A 17059-nucleotide genomic window follows, 5' to 3' on the forward strand; every position below is an offset into this window, starting at 1 on the left:
CTCTTCCCCCCCCCCTTCCCATATGTTCATCTGTTTTGTTTCTTAAATTCCACATATGAGTGAAATCCCATGGTGTTTGTCTTTCTCTGATTGACTCATTTCGCTTAGCAGAATACATTCTGGCTCCATCCACGTCATTGCAAATGGCAAGGTTTCGTTCTTTTTGATGGCCAAGTGATATTTTATTTAATATAAAGTTAGATTCCAATAAATAACGTGTACTTCGGTTCTCTTATTTAAAGACCCGTTGGCAGTATATTCCAAAAGTTTTAGAAAGTCAAGTTCTCAGTTTTGTGGATTTTTTTTTTCAGTTAGTGTGCAATTCCCTGCTTCAAAATCGTGCCTGTGGCGGTTCATAGCCTTTGTTCTGTTCTCTTTCTACCTCCCTGTCAACAAGTCTAAATTAGTTCTTAACCAATTATTGTCATTAGTAAGAGGTGAGCTATGACAGTAGTAATAATATTTATGGAATACTAAGTATGAGTCAGATACTGGCTAAAGCACTTTTAGTTGAATTGTCTCATTCGTCCTCACAATAGCCCTGTGGGCAGGAATTTGTTTTATTAAAAACATTTTTTAAATTACATAAGAAGTATGTACAATTGTGAGAAACTTGGGGAAAATGCAAAAACATAAAGAATTAATAACCACCTAGAGAGAATGACTACAAACATTGCTGTATTCCCTTTGATTATTTTTCCTACACAAAATATATTTTGAAATAATTGACATAGTACTGTGCATAAATTACCGAAATTTTATTAATGTTGGCATTTTCACCTAATACTGTATACTGAGAATTAACCCCATGTCATTCAAATTTTCTTACAGTGTGATTTCAGTGACTGTATTCTGTATACATGATTATACTATCATTTATGTATAATTCTCTCATGCGTAACATTTTTAAATTTGGTGTTTTTAAAAATGTAATGACAATAAAATATTTAGGTTGGTGGCAGGGCCTTAGGTAATGGAATTGTTTTTGATCTTCCTCCTTAGTTCATGGCTTTTTGCTCATTAGTCTCTTCAAGACCTTCTCTTTAGTTTCTTTTAGTGCAGTTTCGTTTCCTTTATTTCCTAACCTTACCCTCTCTTCCCTCTTCATCATGGGAACCCTGTAATGTGTTTACTGTGGGTCCTTGTATAGGTGTATCCCTTGAAAATGTCTCTCTAGGAATGGGATTGGTTTGCAGTAAGGTATAATTTCGCTACCTACTGTGAGGTGAGATTGAAGGTGAAACTCACATATCATGTAATTAGCCACTTCAAGGTGTGCGGTTCAGTGACATTTCGTGCACTCACAGTGTTGTGCAGTCACCACCTCTCTCTGCTTTCAAAACTCTTTCACCACTGCAGGAGAATACCCCGTATGCATTAAGGAATCTCTCCCCATTACCTTCTCTCTCTATTCTCTGGAAACCGCTGGGCGGCTTCCTGTCTCTATGGATTTGTTTGTTCAGAATGTTTTGTGTAAAAGGAATCACAGCATGTGACCTCTTGTCTCTGGCTGCTTTCAGTTAGCATATGTTTTTCGGGTTCGTTCACGGTATAGCATGTGTCGCTGCTTAATTCCATTTCATGGCCGAATAATGGTCCATTTTGTGGAATCTTCGTCGATCCAGTCATCACAATGTATCTGTTCCTCCTTTGATGCATATTTGAGTTGTTTCCGCCTTTTAGCTGTTATGAATAATGTCACTACAACATTTGTGTACAAGCTTTTATGTGGGTATATGTTTTCATTTTACGTGGACATCTGTGCCTAGGAGTGGACTTGCTGGGTCATACGCCAGTTCTGTTTACATTTCTGGGGAAGCGCCAGACTCTTCTCCACAGCAGCCGAACCATTTTAAATTACCACCAGCACTGTAACGAAGCTTCCCGCTTTCTCCAGATCCTCACCTACACTTGTCTTTGTTTTTTTCCATTTTACTGGATGTGAAGTGGTATCTTGTAGCAGTTTTATCTGCATTTTCTTAATTACTGATAGATGTCGAACACCCTTTTACGTGCTTACAGGCCATTTGTGGATCTTCTTTGGAGAAACATCTATTCACATCTTTTGTCCATTTTATAATTGGATTGTCTTTTTGTTGTTGAGTTGGAAGAATTCTTTATATATTGTGCTTATGAAGCCCTTATCAAATACACGATTTGCAAATATCTTTTCCTGTTCTGTGAGTTGCCTTTTTGCTTTCTCGATAATGTCCTCGGATGCACTAAGGCCGTTGATTTTTATCGGGTCCAATTTATTTTTTCTTTTATTGCTTGTGCTTTTGGCATCCAATCCAAGAATCCGTTTACAAATTCAAAGCCGTGAAGATTTACCCCTGTGTTTTCTTGTACTAATTGTGTACTTTTAGTTCTTAAACTGAAGGAACCCATCTATTTTGAGTTAATTTTTTGTATATGGAGTGAAGTAGGGGTCCAACTTCATTCTTTTGCATGTGGATATCCAGTTTCCGTTCGTTAATGAAATTATTATTCTTTTCCATATAGAATGGTGTTGGCATTCTTGTCAGAAATCAGTTGGCCATGGGGATGCCTGGATAGCTCAGCTGAGCATCTGACTCTTGATCTCAGCTCAGGTCCTGATTTCAGGGTTGTGGGATAGAGCCCTGCATTGGGCTCTGTGCTGAGTGTGGAGCCTGCTTAAGATTATCTCTCTCTGCCCCCCTCCCCTGCTCCTGGTCTCTCTTTCTCTTTAAAATAATTTATAAAAAATCAGTTGGCCATAGATTTTTGCATTTGTTTCTGGACTCCCAGTTTTATTCCATTGTCCTGTGTGTGTCCTTGTCCCAGGATATACATAATTTGATTATTGTAGTTTTCTAGTAAGTTTTGAAGTTGGGAAGTATGAGTCCTCTTTGATTTTTTTTTTTGGTTTGTTTTTGTTTTTTAATATTATTTTGGATATTTGAGGCCCCCTTGGATTCCGTATGAATTGCCTATCCCATTCTTTTTTCTGCAAAACAGGCCATAGGAACATTCATAGGGATTACAGAGTATCTGTAGATTACATTAGAGAATATTACCATGTTAACAATATTAGGTTTTCTAGTTTACAAACATAAGATGTCTTTCCATTTTTAGGTCCATTGTTAGTAAGTAAGAAAATTTTTTTCTTTTTTGTAGTTTTCAGTAGGTAAGTCTCCTCCTTGATTAAATTTATTTCAAAGCATCTTTTTCTTTGGATGCTACTATAAATGGAATTGCTTTCTTAATTATTTTTTTGTTGTGTTGAAGTGGGTTCGTTGGTGCTATATATAAATGCAGCTGGCTTTTGTATGTTGATCCTGTACCCTATAAATATGCTGGTTCATTTATTAGCTCTCGTAGTTGTTTTGTAGATTCATTGGGATTTTCTGTATATGGAATCATGTCATATTTCAATAGAGATACCTTTACTTCTTTCTTTCCAATTTGGATGCTTATTACTTTTTTTTCTCACCTAATTACCAGGCTAGGACTTACAGTACAGTGTTTCATAGCTGTGGTGAAAATGGGAAGTCTTGCCTTGTGCCTGACTTGAGGGAGAAAGTTTTCAGTCTTTCACCACTGAGTGTGATGTCAGCTGTGGGTTCTTCACAAATACCCCTTATCACAGTAAGGAAGTGTCTTTCTATTTCTAGTTTGAGTGTTTTTCTCCTGAAAGGGTCTGGAATTTTATAAAATGCTTTTTTGCCTCTCTTCATATGATTATGTGGTTTGTTTCTTTTGTTATATTAACATGATATATTACATTGATTGTCTTATGTTGAACCTGCCCCTCCATTCTTGAAATAAATCTCATTTGGTCTGAGTGAATAATCCCTTAATGTGTTGTTGTGTTCTGTTTGCTAGCACTTTCTGGAGAATTTTGCATCTGTATTCATAAGGGATGTCTGTCTGTAGTTTTCTTATGGTGTCTTTGTGGGGGTTTAATATCAGGGTAATTCTGGCCTCATAGAATGTGTTAAGAAGCATTCCCTCCTTTTCTATTTTTTGCAAGAGTTTGAGTAGCATTGGTGTTAATCATTTTTCAAGTGTTTCGTAGAATTCATCTGCCATCTGATTTTGGACTTCCTTAAAGATTTGGGTTACTAATTCAATCTCTGTTTGTTACAAATCTGTTGAGATTTTCTACTTGTTCTTGAGTCACTTTTGGTAATTTTTGTTATTTCTAGGAATCTGTAGCCCGTGGATTATGTAATTTGCTCCTGGTGTTCTCTTATAATCCTTTTAATTTCCTTAAGGCGCTAGTAATGTCCATACTTTTATTTCTGATATTATTTATTTGTGTCTTTTTTGTTTAATAATCATTTCCTTTTAATTGAGGTATTATTGACATACAATATCATATTGCTTCAGGTGTACAACCTAGTGATTTGACTTCTATGTACACTGTGAAATGATCACCACTAGTCTAGTTACCATCTGTCGCACACAATTAATGCAGGATTGCTGACAATACTCCCATGCTGTGCATTGCAGCCCCATCACTTACTTATTTTATAGCTGGAATTTTTACTTCTTAATTCCTTTCACCTATTTTGGCCCCTCTACCAATACTCTTCCCCTCTGGCAACCACCAGTATAGTCTCTGCATCTGTGAGTCTCAGGTTTGTTTTGTCTTTTAGGTTCCACATATAAGTGAAATCATGTGGTGTTTGTCTTTCCCTCTCTGACTTATTTCCTGAGCATAACCCCACGATCTATCCATGCTGTTACAAATGGAGAGATTTCTTTCTTTTTTAATGACTGAGTAGGATTCCATCATGTGCGTGCATGTGTGTGTACACATCACATCTTTATCCACTCGTCCATCAGTGGATGTTTAGCTAGCTTCTGTATCTTGGTCATTGTAAACAATGTTGAGATTAACATGGAGGTGCATATAGCAAATTAGTGTTTTTGTTTTCTTTCAAATAGATACCAAGGAGTGGAATTGCTAGATCGTATGGTAGTTCTATTTTTAGGTTTGTTTGGTTTTTTTTTTAGGAAACTCCATACTGTTTTCCGTAGTGGCTGCACCAATTTACATGCCCACCAAGAGTGCAAAAGGGTTCCCTTTCTACACGTTCTTGCCAACACTTGTTTGTGGGGTTTGGGTTTTGTGTGTGTGTGTGTGTGTCTTTTTGATAATAGTTGACAGATGGTATCTCACTGTGGTTTTAATTTGTATTTTCTTGATGATGAGTGATAGTGGGCATCTTTTCCTGTGTCTGTTGGCCGTCTGTAGGTCTTTTTTTGAAAATTGTCCATTCAGGTCTTCTGCCCATTTTTTAATCGGATTGTGTGGGTTGTTTTGGTGTTGAGATGTATACGTTCTTTATATATTTTGAATAGTAACCTTTTATTGGGTATATCATTTGCAAATATCTTCTCCCACTGAGGAAATATTATAATTAAAACATAAAGTTGCCCTTTTGTTTTGTTGTTGATTTCCTTCACTGTGCACAAAGCTTTTCATTTGGATGTAATCCCAATAGTTTATTTTTGCTTTTGTTTCCTTTGCCTTAGGAGACACATCTATAAAAATGTTGATATGGCCAGTGTCCGAGAGATTCCTGTCTGTGGTTCTCTTCTGGTTTTTTTATGGTTCCAGGTCTCACATTTAGGTCTTTAATCCATTTGGAGTTTATTTTTGTTCATGGTGATGGAAAGTGGTCCAGTTTCATTCTTTTACATGTAGCTCTCCAATTTTTCCAGCACATTGAATGAAGAGACTGTCTTTTCCCCATTATATATTCTTGTCTCCTTTGTCATAGATTAATTGACCATATAATGTGGATTAATTTCTGGCTCCCTGTTCTGTTTTATTTATGTGTCTATTTTTGTGCCAGTACCATACTGTTTCGATTACTGCAGCTTTAGAATACAGCTTGTCGTGTGGAATTGTGATACCTCTAGCTTTGTTGTTCTTTCTCAAGATTACTTTGCCTATTCAGGGTCATTGTGGTTCCATATAAATTTTAAGATTGTTTGTCCTAGGTTTGTGAAAAAATTGTATTGGTATTTTGATAAGGATCACATCGAATCTTTAGATTGCTTTGGGTAGTATCAACATTTTAACAATATTTGTTCTTCCAATTCGTGACTATGGAATATCTTTCCATTTATGTGTCATCTTCAATTTCTTTCATCATTGTTTTATAGTTTTCAGAGTATGGGTCTTTTACCTCCTCGGTTAAGTTTAATCCCTAGGCATTTTATTCTTTTTGGTGCAGTTACAAATGGTAGTTTGTTTTTTTTTTTTTATTCCTCTTTCGCTACTTCATTATTAGTGTATAGAAACACTATTTCTTGGTATTAATTTTGTATCCTGCAACTTGACTGAATTCATGTATTATTTCTGATAAGTTTTGGTGGAATCTAGGATTTTTTATGTATAACGTCATGTCTTTTACAATAGTGCCTTCCTTTCTACCAGTATGGATGCCTCTTACTTCTTTTTCTTGTCTGATTGCTGTGGCTGGGACTTCCAGTACTGGGCTGAATAAAAGTGGTGAGAGTGGCTGGCCATCCTTGTCTTGTTCTTGATTTTAGGGAGAAAGCTCAACTGAGAGTTATTTTATGGCTTCTTTTCAGACTAACCTTCATCCAGGATGGTTTCTGTCAATTTATTGTCTTTTTAATGGGCCAAGTTTTTATGTTTCTTTACATGCCTTGTGATATTTGTTGAAAATGGGGCATTTATAAAAACAGCCACCTTTCCCAGTCTTTACAAAGCTGCTCTGTCGCGGGGTTGTTCCTCACTGGTTAGCGGGGTCTCCTCTCTGAGATGAAAGTTTAACGTCTTCTCACGTTTTTTCTGGGCAATGCATCTTGACTGGGCTTTCACAGTTTGACTTTCACCATTCCACTGGCTACACAGCTTAACTTGAGTGTCTTAGTTTCCTAAAAATTCCTCCTACCCTAGTGTCTCCCTCAGGCTATATAAGGTCTGTTGCTTGAATTCATCCATAAGGTCTGGTTTTAGGCTTTTGTGGGTCTGTAGTCTCCCTGAAGCCTTCACAAGAAGTGCCTGACTCTTTTCCCACCTGAGATCTGAGTTTGGTGGAACGGACACCAGTCCTGCAGGCAGCCCCCAGGCAGGCTAGAAGGTAGCAGACAAGGTCTTCTTGGGTGCCAGCTCTGACCTGAAGCTAAAAACTGTCTTCTGCTCTCCCGCATCCATATGTCTAGCCCTGACTCCAGACACACCACATCCCAGTTCATATGTTGTGTTCCTGGATGAGGACCAGTGGGATTTTTTTCCCCCATTTCTTCCAGAGATATCATTATAGTATTTAGAATTTTTAAAGTAGTGATTTGAATATTATGGCTAATTTTAAAAAGTCAATTGTTACTGTCCTTTTTAAATTGCTGTCCTTTTTAAAATTTAAGTTACTGTCTTTATCGGGTATCTTTCTTTGGAGTGAAAAACCTCTCCTAAAACCCTTTGGTGTTAATAGCGCAAAAATGTAAATAATTATACTCTGGCTGATGCTTTTAAGAAACCACACTGGATTTTGTTCAGGTTCCAGGAAGAAAAGGAAAGGTAGATATTTGTGTTTTAAATCCAAAGTGTATCACTCTTAGTGAACTATATGGACAACTGGACCCTAACACTATGGAATGGACTGATGGATTATTATCAAGCACAGTTCGAAATTATGTATATTCTAATACTGCAAGGTACTCAAAAAAAGACAGCGATCTTGGACTGAAATCAAGAATCTCGGATGCATCTAATGTAAGTTAATATGGAAGGATTATTATTATCTGACTCTGTGGATTACTTCATTGATTAAAAATTGGTATTTAAGCATTATTAGATACTTACCAGTATAAAAGTAAATTTAAAAGTTATTATAATCAGTTTTTAAAAAGAAAAATTATAAGCTATGAAAAACAACAGAAAATATGTCATTGCGTTTTAAAATGGTTGGTAAACAATAAAATGAAAGATACTTGCTTTTAAAGGAACACAGGGGATTAGATGTTAGTGGGGGTTGCTGTAGTGAATCTAGCACCACCAGGACACCTTACAAATTAATGAGCTACGAAAACACTTCAGTGGAAAAGCGAATAAAGCTTTTGATACAAAGTTCATCGTAGAATAAACATAAATAGCAAAAAACTTTTGAAGACTTGTGTTCTCATTAGTTATAGAGCTTACTAGTAAATTTCATTAGCCAAACTATATTAACAGAAGAATGACATTTAGAACCAAACAGATAAGCAGAGGTTTTTTTTTTTTTTAAGTTTTTACTTAAATTGTAGTTAACATTGTATAATATTAGCTTCAGGTTACAATATTGTGATTCAGCACTTCCATACGTCACCTGATGTTCATGCTCACAGGTGCACTCCTTAATCCCCGTCACCTGTTTCACCCACTGTCCTACCCACCTCCCCTCTGGTGACCAGCAGTGTGTTTTCTTTAGTCAAGAGTCTGTTTCTTGGTTTGTCTCTCCCTCCCTCTTTTTTCCCCCTTTGCTCATTTGTTTTGTTTCTTAAATACTACATATGAGTAATGTATAGATTGTTGAATCACTATGTTATAGACTGAAACTAATGTAACACTGTATGTTAACGACACTGGAATTAAAATAAAAAAAGAACAATATTGAGTCTTCTAATCCATAAAAGTATTTATATCATGGACACACACACACACACACACACACACACACACACACACCTGTATATTCTCGATACAAGTCCCTTATCAGGGACTATGATTTGCAAACACTTTCTTTCATTTTGTGGGTTGTCTTTACTTTCTTGAAGGTATCTTGTGAAACACCAAAGTTTTCAACCCTGATGAAGTTCAGTCTACTTTTTACCTTGTCACTTGTTTTTTTTTTTTGATATCATAGTTTTAAAAAGCTTTGTATAATTCAAGGTCACAAAGACTTTCTTTTAAGTTTTATTCTAAGAGTTTTATAGTTTTAAGTTTTACATTTAGGTCTTTAGTCTATTTTGAGTTGATTTTTTGTGGACAGTACAAGGCAGGGATCCCAGTTCAGTTGTTCCGGAATTATTTGTTGAAAAGACTATTCTTAAAAAAAAAAAAGAAAAAAAAAAAAAAAAAGACTATTCTTTCCCCCATTGCTTGTATTGTCTTGTCACCCATGTCAAAATCAGCTGATCATAAATGTAGGGATTTATTTCTGGACTGATAGTTCTGTTCCATTCATCTTCATATCTGTCCTTACGCTAACGCCACACTTGAAAACTAGAGCTTTGCCCTGAGTTTTGAAATAGAAAATTAAAGTTGATTTTAAGACCTTGGCAAACTGATTCTGTAATGTATATAGAAGAACCAAGGGCCATGACATTCCCAAATTTAAAAAAAGGGAAGAATTTGGAGGATGAGATCTGCCAGATGTCAAGAATTATTATAAAATTAGGGGAAAACAGTGTGCTCTTGGTGCAGAAAAAGATGGCAGTTCTGGGCTATTATGTGCCTGTGACATAATGTAAATATGTACGTCAGTTTCATAGGGAAATTGACAAATGCAAAGCTAGTGTGAGATTTTATTACATCTTCCTCAGTAATTGACAGAGAAGGAACATGATACAATTCACTAATTATACCAGTTAGAAATGGAAATAGGAAAAATTCTAACAGTGATGCCACTATGAAAACTATATTGGAAAAATGTACAAGAAAGGAACTTGTCATAGCAGGATGGCAGGGACGGGGGCAGGGGAGGGGGGCAGGGATGCCTGTGCAGTTGGCAAAAATTGAATAAATGGAAGATATACTCTATTCCTGTATAAAAGGACTTCCATCCTAAAAATGCCAGCCTATACCAAATTAATATATGTATATAGTGTCTTTCCAAGCAAAATCCCAATTAAAAAAATTGAATTAAATGATTGTAAAGTTCATTTGGAAGCACAAATGTTCCAAGAGTTTTAAGAAATCTGGGAAGAAAACCATAGTACTTTATATTTCTAAAATGTTATTACATTTTAGAAACATTTAACATTTTAGTGTGTTACCCCAAAATTTTAAAACTGTGAAGGAGGGTCTAGGAAAAATATATACTGAAATATCAACAGTTTCTTTATAGATGGTGGGAATTCAGAGAACATTTGCTTTCTTTATGGCATTATTTTAATGCTGTACAACAAACATGTACTAACTGGAAAAAAAAAACTGAAAGAATTTTCTAGAAGAAAATGGCCTGTACTCACAACTCAGCTAAGCCACCCTGTGCTGGTTACAGGGAGGTCTTTCAGCCACAGAATGTGTGCCTTTTCTATTTTAGTACTGAGCATATTGACATGATTGAGTTGGAAAGTGTGATGAAGTAAACATTATTGATTACCTGTTTTAGGTTTTCAAACTTGATTCCTCTGATATAGCAGATATTGGCGATAATATTTCTAAGAAGGAGATGGAGAAAGATGTTAAAATCCCAGAAAGTCAGAGTAAGTGTTACTATTAAATTCAGTAAAGATGATTCATTAACGGGGAAGAAACTGAACAAATGAGCTGAATCTGTATCTTTAAAAACGTTGATTTTTGTTCCTATACTGTTTACTTTTCCCTCACTTAAAATTTATGTACGTGCGTATTTACCGCATGTTATAGCATCCTACCTACATACATAATTATGGCGCTGAAGCGGTAGGTTGTGCACGGCCCTTTCAGCTTATAAACGGACATTAATATCTCACAAGAAGCAAGCAGATGTTCAAGCAGAGAGAAGCCCAAATAACACAGCCCATACACACGCGTCTAAACAGAACTACGCATCCATCGTGTGCTGCTTCGTGGCGTGGGTGTGTGGTGCGGGGTGCGAGGAGGCGGGGCACAGAGAGCTGTGGTAAGGCACCTGCTCCGGAGGAGGTAAGGGTCCCAGCCGGAGCCCCATCAGCTCACTGCTCCGGGCTGAGCCTCGAGCACCACAGGCACCAGCCGGACGCTTATGTTCCAGGCCCGGAAAGAGACTTCTGCTCTTGCTTGTCCTGATTTAGAATTCCTGAATGTCTGTGTGTCCCTCTCCCGCATTCAGGTTGGGGAGTGTGGTCTGCGGGCAGAGCAGGTGCCTTCCGGGGGTTCTAAGACAGGCCCGGAGGCAAGTATGGCCGCCGCTGACTTAGCATCCCGGCCTCTTGGTCCTGGCCCTGGGATCCTTTTATGTCCTTCAGGCGGCTGACTATTTTCCGTCTGCACGGTGACCCACACGCTCCTCCCCTGTCTTGACCGACAGATTTCCTAGAACTGAGGGGCAGGTTGGTGCGTGTAGAACATGGAAAGAGGAGCCAGTAGGGCCACAGCGCAAACAACTCTATTCGTCTGCTTCCCTTTTCTGTCCCCCAGAGGCAGCACGTCCAGAAAGTATCCTGGGTGGAAGGGGAGCTCACCAAGCACATGATTATGGGAAAGACAGATCCAGGGTCTTGCTCTTCTCCAAACGTAAGGGCCGACTACACAAGCAGCAGAGACTGTGGGCCGGTTTGAAGAGTGGTTAAGCCTGTGGTCCGAGTAGTTATTTCTACCTAACGTGTTAGAGACTACACATGAACACATTCGCTCTGCTGTTCTGTAGGGTGTCATCTTTCACCTCGTTAGAAAGTATTTTCCAAACAAAATAGGGAATTTGTAAAATTGTAACCCAAGAAGACTGAGATGCTCTGTTACATTAAAAATATTTCTCTCTCCAGACCACGATTGGCAGTGGATTGTTTTGGATGGTCCAGTGGACACGTTTTGGGTAGAAAACCTAAACTCCATGCTGGATGATACTAGAACGCTGTGTCTGGCAAACAGTGAGCGAATAGCCTTAACTAGTGACATACGAGTGGTTTTTGAGACGGACAGTCTCTCTCAGGCCAGTCCTGCAACCGTCAGCCGGTGTGCAGTGGTCTACATGGTAAGTTCCCAAAAACAGACGTCTCAAGGAAAACGTGTTGTTTAGGGTAATAAGGGTAATAACTAGTCATTACCTACAGCGTTCCTGAGGATTGTTTTATGATTACCTCTGGATCTGGCAGGGTTTTGTGTCCCCTCAAGTCTCCGAACCCAAGAGTGAAAGGAGCGTAGTCTCTCCTGTTTAAATGAGGACGACCCGGTAATTGGGGTGGCAGGTGTCCCACAACTGTGAGCGGTGCTTTCGATGCACAGCACAGGCTGCCGGTGACTTGTCCTTTCCCACGGAGGAGAGACACCTTTCCTCACCTGCCTGTGACCCTGAGGGCCCGTGAAGTATATTTTGCCAAGACAGTGGTGGGGGATGGAAGGCACACAGAGATTAAGTGTCTTCTCTCCATGAAATTAATCATTAGCCATGGTTGGCCCTGTGTTCTGATCCGCTGAACTCGCTGTAACGAAGCTAAGAACAGCGCTGCTTTTCTGGCTGAGCCGCTCCCCTTGCCGGGTACGCGTAACCTGCCCCCCAACCCCTCCCTACACACAGTCCCCCACCATGTGTTGTCTTGTAAGACCAGGGTTAACACCATAAGTCGTCTCAGAGACAGGTCCTTCTTCAAGGTCTCGATCAGCTGCCCTTTGACGACTGACGATGCTGTGTTTTGCTGGGGGCGGAAGTGAAGTAAAGATAGTAAGGAGGAGGATGGACGCCTCATTTTTCTTTATTTACGTAAAATTACCTTGTGCTTTATATTGTCAGGATCCTGTTGATCTGGGATGGGAGCCCTATGTCAAGTCATGGCTGTTGAAAACTTCTAAAATTATGAGTCAAACAGGAGTGAGTTGTCTTGAATTCTTGATTAAAAACAGCGTCACAGACGGACTACAGTTTATAAAGAAGCATCAGAAATGTCAGCCGTTTCCTGTACAGGACCTAGCAGTGGTCACAACTCTCTGCAGGATTCTTGATGCCTTCTTTGGGTTCATGAGTGAAAATGGAGGCTTTGGAAAATGTGAGCTTTTTCCCCTTCTAAGTCATATCAATGGTCTTGTGTGTCACTTAATCAATGCCAACTATTTATCACCTTCTATTAAATTTTACAAGAGAAAACAGAGAAAGGAAGACCAGGAATTTTCAGTCTATTTGAACCAGACACACACGGAAGAAACTAAAAATCACTAACAAAGGGGCATATCAGTGACGTAAACTAATGTCGTACATATGTTGGTGGGTCACATGGAAAACGAGGATAAGGAATTCCAAGAGGGTCTTCTTGAGGGAAGAATGCTTTGCTTGTTTGTGGTTTTAAGGATTCTTAGAGATGGAAATAACGGAGGGAAGTGTGTCCAGAATCCTCAGCAAAAGCTGTGATCATGCACAGGTGTAAACCTGGAGAGTAGTAAAACGTGTTGGGTGAGAGCAAAAGATTCTGGAAATAGTGTAGCATTATTGCTAACAGCACGGCCCCTGGTGTCAGAAGCCTGCCTCCCAACACCGGTTCCACTGCTTCCCGAGGAGATGGCTAATTAGGCCAGGCTCCCAGCGCTGTCTCTGAAACCCAATTCTGGATCCCCCAAACTAACAGAAATGGTAAGAAGCCCCTGGGGTGACAAGAGAGTAAGGTCCCACGTGGGGAGCACGGTAGGTCCGAGAGGAAGGGAGCCGGATACCACGAATGGGCGAACATTTAGGTTGGCCTCTCCCTTTCTCGTGGCTCTGAATGGACCGTCACTCCTGCCTTTGCCCATCGGCCCAGCCCGGCCAGCCGGAGGCAGCAACAAAATACCATGTTGGCAGTGAGGCCCCACGAGGTTAAGGAGCAGGTAAATGCATGTTTCTTCCCACTGCCACCCCTCCTCCCCCCAGAACATCTTAAAGTCTAAGCGATTAAGAGAAAGAGCCCGCATTTGAAAGAGAGCAGTGTCAGCGAGGATCAGGTTTCCTGCCTTGAAGAGCGTCCACTCCCTCTCCAGATACACAATTCCAGACACATCAGGAGCACGGGCCGGGGAAGTGGGAGCGCTGGAAACACAGCAGGAAGCGGGTGAAAGAAAGAACACGATAAATGGGTTGAACGCTGACTTGGTCAGCCGAGGGACTCACTTCCCTTGGCGTCATCCTCTCTAGGTCCATCCAGTGACGCTACGATGCGCGTAGCCGTGCGGGCACGTTTCTGAATTCGTGTTTGCATTTTCTTCGGGTAAATACCCAGTGGTGGGATTACCGTCTCTTATTTTCCCTTATTTTTGAGCTTCATTACAGGGAAATCTCAGGGTTGCGTACATGTGGGGCCCATACCTGAGGTCCTGTTTTCTCTTGGGACACTTCAGTCAGCCAGAAACCTAGGCAGGAAGACGTTTCCTTGTAGCTTCCCTCAGCGGCTGACCTTTCCTGGTCCCGTTTTCACCGGGAAGCTCTTTCAGGGCCTCAGGGCCCCGGGTCCATTCAAGAGTCTAATCCTGCTGCCTTCCCTCTCTTGCACAAAGCCCACCCTCCTGGATCACTCACAAAAGCCCGGTTCTGCCGCAGCCCGTACTGGGGGCCACACCCCAGGGCGCAGTGGGTGGTGCGCGCGCATTCACTCCTCTGACTTTCTTCTTTGTGTCTGATTCTGAGGGAGCGCCCCACCCCCTTTTTATAGCTCAGCTGTGGTTAGCTCTTGTTAGGATAGTTTTTCTCCACACTTACGTGTTTGTGTCTGGCTGATTTGCCACATTAATGAGATTCAGTAAATTGGAAAACCTATTTGAGATGGATAATTTTGAAGTGAAATATGAATTTTCCCAAGTGATCTTTAAAAAAGGAAAAATCTGATAGAAAGTTGAATTTTTTTAACATTTATTTTTGAGAGAGAGAGAGAGAGAGAGAGAGGGAGGGAGACACAGAATCTGAAGCAGGCTCCAGCCTCCAAGCTGTCAGCACAGAGCCCGATGCAGGGCTTGAACTCACGAACGGTGAGATCATGACCTGAGCCGAAGTCGGACGCTTAACTGACTGAGCCATTCAGCTGCCCTGAAGGTTGAATTTTTAAAAGCCTTCTCCCACCCTCCCAAAAATACTGAGCCAAGCTCATTAAATTTTGTTGGTAAATTTCACCAAGCTTTTGCAGAACAAATTATCTTTATAGAATCTGTTCAAAAGAATAGAAAAAGAAGGAAAGCTACACAACTTGTTTTATGAAGTTCGTATGCAGTTGATGCCCAAACCAGACAAGGTGATACGGAATGGACAATGATAGACCAAGTCTGTTCATAAATGTGGATGCTGAGATTATAAAAAAAATACTAGAAAACTAGGGGGACTAAAGATACACCACGACAAAGTAGCTTTGCCTTCAGCATGTAAGACTGATTTAACGTGACAGTTATCTATCAGAATAACTTGCCAAATAAGCCTATCAAAAGAAAGAAACTATGTCATTATTTCAATAAATGGGAAATGCATTTAAATAATATTGTACAACTTATATGTTAAAAGACACTTGGTGGGGTGCCTGGGTGGCTCAGTTAATGGACTTCAGCTCAGGTCATGATCTCACAGTTTGTGGGTTCAAGCCCCGCATTGGGCTCTGTGCTGACAGCTCAGGGCCTGGAGCCTGCTTTCAGATTCCCTCTCTCTGGAGCCTGCTTCCCTCTCTCTGACCCTCCACCCCCCAAAAAAAATAAATAAACATTAAAAAAATAATAAAAGATACTTGGCAATCCAAAAAAAGATAACTTACTTTTTTTTTTTTAATGTTTATGTATTTTTGAGAGAGACAGAGACAGACTGTGAACGGGGCAGGGGCAGAGAGAAAGGGAGACAGAATCCGGAGCAGGCTCCAGGCTCTGAGCAAGCTGTCAGCACGGAGCCTGATGCAGGGCTCAAACCCACAAACCGCGAGATCATAACCTGAGCCGAAGTCGGATGCTCAACCGACTGAGCCACCCAGGCGCCCCAGAAAGATAACTTTCTTAACTCTTCGCTTTTTCTATTAAAAACCTACAGTAAACATTTTCAGCAGTAATCATTAGATGCATTCCTATCGATTCAGAACCTTGGGAGTTTCTTGGGTGAATCTGAAACTGGCACCCACACCTGGAGGGTGAGGAGAGACCAAAGAAAGAGGCAGACTAATCCAGATTGGGAGCTGGCAGGGTTTTCTTTTTTGTAATTGAAGCAGAGTTAACAGACAGCATTGTTAGTTTCGGGTGCAGTACAGTGATTCAACCTTTCCGCACCTCACCCTGTGCTCAGCATGACGGGTGTTCTCTTAGTTCCCTTCACCTGTTCCACCCATCCCCCACCCGGCTCCCCTCTGGCAACCACCAGTTTGTTCTCTGTTTTTAAGGGTCTGGGGTGTTTTTGTTTTTTGTTTTTTGTTTGTCTGTTTGTCTTTGTTCATTTGTTTTGTTTCTTAAATTCCATGTATGCTCGAGATCATATGGTATTTGTCTTTCCGACTGATTTCACTTAGGATGATGCCTTCTAGGTCCCTCCGTGTCATTCCAAATGGCAAGATTTCATTCTTTTTCATGGCTCAGTAACATCCCATTACACACACACACACACACACACACACACACACACACACATACACACCCCACTTCTTTATCCATTCATCTGTTTTTTGTAAGTTTTTACTTAAATTTCAGATAGTGAACATACAGTGTTCTATTAGTTTCGGGTGCACAGCACAGTGATCCAACACTTCCCTGCATCACCCGGTGCTCATCACAACAAGTGCCCTCCTTAATCTCCATGTCCTATCTCCCCCGTCCCCCACCACCTCCCTCCCCTCTGGTGACTGTAAGTGTGTTCTCTAGAGTTAAGAGTCTGTTTGCTGGTTTGCCTCTCTCTTTCTTTTTTCCTTTTGCTCATTTGTTTTGTTTCTTAAATTCCACATATGAGTGAAATCATATGGTATTTGTCTTTCTCTGACTTATTTTGCTTAGCATCATACTCCCTAGCTCTGTCCACATGATGGCAAATGGCAAGATTTCATTCTTTTTATGGCTGAATAATATCCCATTGTATATATATACACCACATCCTCTTTATCCATTCATCAGTCACTGGACACTTGGGCTATTTCCATAATTTGGTTATTGTAGATAGCGCTGCTATAAACATAGGGGTGTGTGTATCCCTTTGAATTAATATTTTTGTATCCTTTGGGTAAATACCTAGTAGTGCAATTGTTGGGTCATAGGGTAGTTCTA

This window comes from Lynx canadensis, chromosome F1 (genome assembly GCF_007474595.2).
Source record: "Lynx canadensis isolate LIC74 chromosome F1, mLynCan4.pri.v2, whole genome shotgun sequence".
NCBI lineage: Eukaryota > Metazoa > Chordata > Mammalia > Carnivora > Felidae > Lynx > Lynx canadensis.